A 3,508-nucleotide genomic window follows, 5' to 3' on the forward strand; every position below is an offset into this window, starting at 1 on the left:
CTTCTTGCTGCGAGGCAACAGTGCTACGAACTGCGCCACCCTGCAGCTATTTGTCACATGATGTGTTCAATCAATCCCTTCAGCCTTCACACAGCAGTGGGATCCACATGTGCACCTCCGGAGTAAGAAAGGAACTGTGCTAATTTACATATGTAGAACAGCAGCTGCTATCTCATTACTTATTTATAATTATTAAATATCTAGACCTTCTGATCAGTAAGGATCTGACAGTAACAGATATGACACTGTTTTCTCTTCTTACTGCTACTTTCATATTGAGAAACACAAAAGCTCTTAGTAGATTCCAAGGGAATACAGTAAAACATTGTGTGTTGACATGGTCAAATACAGGAAGTATGTATTTTTATAGAACAACTTAGTGACAGTTAAATAGGCATTGTTTCTTTAAAATTTGTCCATGTTTCTTTTCAGCACCACGGACAGCTGACCTTAAGAAGCTCTGAACATCTTGTACGTGTACTTGCTCTCAAGTTTTTGGAAATGTGTGAAGAAATTTAAGAATGTTTGAGAAAACTTTCTTAACTTCTAATCCGTGAGATGTACACACAGAGGAAGGGGGGAAAGACTAGCAAGTGAGCTGCTTCACACACAGAGCTGGCAGACTTAAAGACATGCCAGAATGGCATACACCATGACATATGTACATTATAGAAACAGAATTATGAGTGTGACCCTAATCTACAAAGGTTTAGACACATCAAATGGACATATGCAGACCTGTTCAGACAGCTGGACCTGCTCTTGAAGGTTTTTGATGACTGAATCCTCCTCCAGGGTGCTGCCCTTCATTCCTGAAGCCATGGGCAGGGAATGAAGCTGCTTCTCAACAGACTCCCTCAACTCTGCGTGCAGCCTGTAAATGGTGGTGGATATTGATTAATACTTTTAAAAAAAATAAAAGCTTCAAAACATCACATCCAACCAACAATCATATCAACATTGTGTGTTATGAGAAAGATATCCTAATACATTTTAATGCATCTGCAGATAAGGTCACAAGATTATCCAGCTCTATCTTTTAAGGCCCTGGGCTTTTTAATATTCCATTTAGCATATTTCAAGGCCTGAAATGTATACAGCCCTTTACTTCAGTTTACACCTACAGCATATTTATACAGTTTAGTTAGATAAGAACAATTTGTGTGCCTAATTATTTTTGTGGTTTTTTTCACCTGGTGTCTCTGCAGCTGTTCAGTCATTTCATCCATGTGCCGATCATACTCAGCTATCAGAGGAGCCATTTTACTATAAAGGAGGAACACAGATGTCACTTTTTAAATTGCCATCATATCAACATGTTTTGCTTAACTCTGACTTGCTGAATCTCCAGTGAAAATGGTGTATCTCTTAAATGTGTACAGAAATGAGTATGAGTCAAAGAGATAAACTGACCCTTTGACAGAGATCCAAGGTGAAGGAGACTCTACCAGCCTTGCTTCCTCAACCTATCGAACATATAACACGGAAGAGTTATCAGGTGCCCAACAGTTGTTAAATATACCAAATAGGGCTGCACAATATATCATTTTAGTAATGACATCATGATATGCACATGGGCAATAGTGACATCGCAGGAAGCGTGATGTGAAGTAAGGTTAGTGAACTCCAACACATCATGCTCCAACTTCTGTCGCTGCTTAATACAAAAAAGGGCAGCTGTGGCTCAGGTGGTAGACCGAGTCGGTCGATGATCGGAAGGTCGGCGGTTNTGTCCAGGGTGTCCCCTGCCTTCGCCCTCAGTCAGCTGGGATAGGCTCCAGCCCCCCTGCGACCCTAGTGAGGATTAAGCGGTGTATAGATAATGGATGGATGGATAGATAATGGATGGTTCTGCATGTTAATGTGGAAATACCAAAGCTTGAGCTGATGTCTCTGGGCGTCGTGGATCTGTCCATCAGACATGGTCTTTTGGTAGACCTGTTGGAAGCGGTCCAGCTCCTGGGCTGCCGTCAGCCACAGCTCCACGGCCTGCACCCGCTTCTAAACGCATACACAGAAAAATATCCACCCACATTAACGCACACTCACAGGCATTTATGCACACAAAAAGAAATTGTTGCCTTTTTTTTTTATGAAGAGTTAAATGAGCAGAGCAAACATCTTTGTGCATTCACTAGAGACCGTTACAACAGACAATGGAAGCATAAAAAGCTGCTCTACTCTGACAAAGAGAAATAAAGCCTTCTAAATAGCTCATGTTGTATCTTATTAACAAGAGAGTGAATCACCACTGAACCCAACAAAAAAAGATCTTGGTTTTGTTCGGAATTACAAGAACGTGCTAAAATGATAACTTCATTATATGAGTGTGTTGATCCACTGGGACAGGCTGTGCTGTCGTCAGTTAATAGATCCAACATGTGGGCTAAACACTCAAAAAATCATTGTTATCATCAATGTTTTCTGGTATTGCACAAGTGAAACACACACCGTGCAGCAGTTTCTGTGATACAGATTTTAGAAAATTCTACCAGTCTACAGAGCTAATTTGCAATCTCCATGAATGATCACATTCATCCAGCTGTAGCTGCACTCTCACTTCGTCAAGGCTCTATTGCAGTTTCAATGTTCACAGGAAATGCTTTATAGAAGGAGCGTGTTCTTCAGTAGCCACACTTAGAATATATAGTTTGGAGTTGTTTTGCAGCAGATAGATTCTATTTATTTCATTTAAACGTACAGTATAGCTGAAATCATGAACCTGTGTGTGACAAGATCATGATCAAAACATAACGAGTACAAATCTGATATTGACTCGTACTCAACTAATTTAAGGAAGGAATTTCCAAGTGTTTTCATGACCAAAATATCTGCAGATGTATCTCTCCATAAGCAACTCAGTGTCTGTATAAAATCCAAGTTATAGTTTTCCAAAGACCAATGTGTAGAAGCACACTGTAGAAGCTTCAATGGGGCATTTTTGAATGTTTGAAACAAACAAACAAAAAAACCCAACAACTTACAAATTAATACAATTGTTGCAGATTGATTCCCTGTTGCTAAACTAATAACATAATCACATAATTACTGCATATTGTTTCTTTTCTTGCATAATGAAATTGAATTATTGTATTTCTTACACTAGAGACAGAAAAATCTGAATTTTTTAACAAATATATAGTGAATTTGGCTGCTTTAAAACACAGTTTAAGAGATCAGAGACCAGGAGGAGACTAAACATTGATACCCTCCCTTCCCTTGTGCACTTGTATCTCACCAACAACAAACATGCAAAAATAGTTTTTACTGTGTATGTGTGAAGACAAACTAAATAACAAATTAAATTCATCGAGAAACACAACTACCAATAAATACAGGCATTTATAAAGGTAACTTCAGAGCAAACTCCTCTACAAAATCCCACCTGGGCCTCATTTTAGAAAAAGGTACAGGCAAAAAAATAAAAATGAAAGTCCATCTTGGGAGCATTCTTAAGTTTAAGGAGTGTTTCCCAAAGGCATCGTCACACACAGCCACACATCACTCC

At 39.2% G+C, this 3,508-nt stretch overlaps 1 pseudogene; it reads right to left on the reverse strand.

Annotated features, from left to right (window-relative positions):
* LOC103371073 (sodium channel and clathrin linker 1-like) overlaps positions 1-3,508 on the reverse strand; it is a 21,517-nt pseudogene that overhangs the window by 14,259 nt on the left and 3,750 nt on the right.

Source organism: Stegastes partitus, unplaced genomic scaffold (genome assembly GCF_000690725.1).
Source record: "Stegastes partitus isolate 25-593 unplaced genomic scaffold, Stegastes_partitus-1.0.2 Scaffold1521, whole genome shotgun sequence".
Taxonomy (NCBI): domain Eukaryota; kingdom Metazoa; phylum Chordata; class Actinopteri; family Pomacentridae; genus Stegastes; species Stegastes partitus.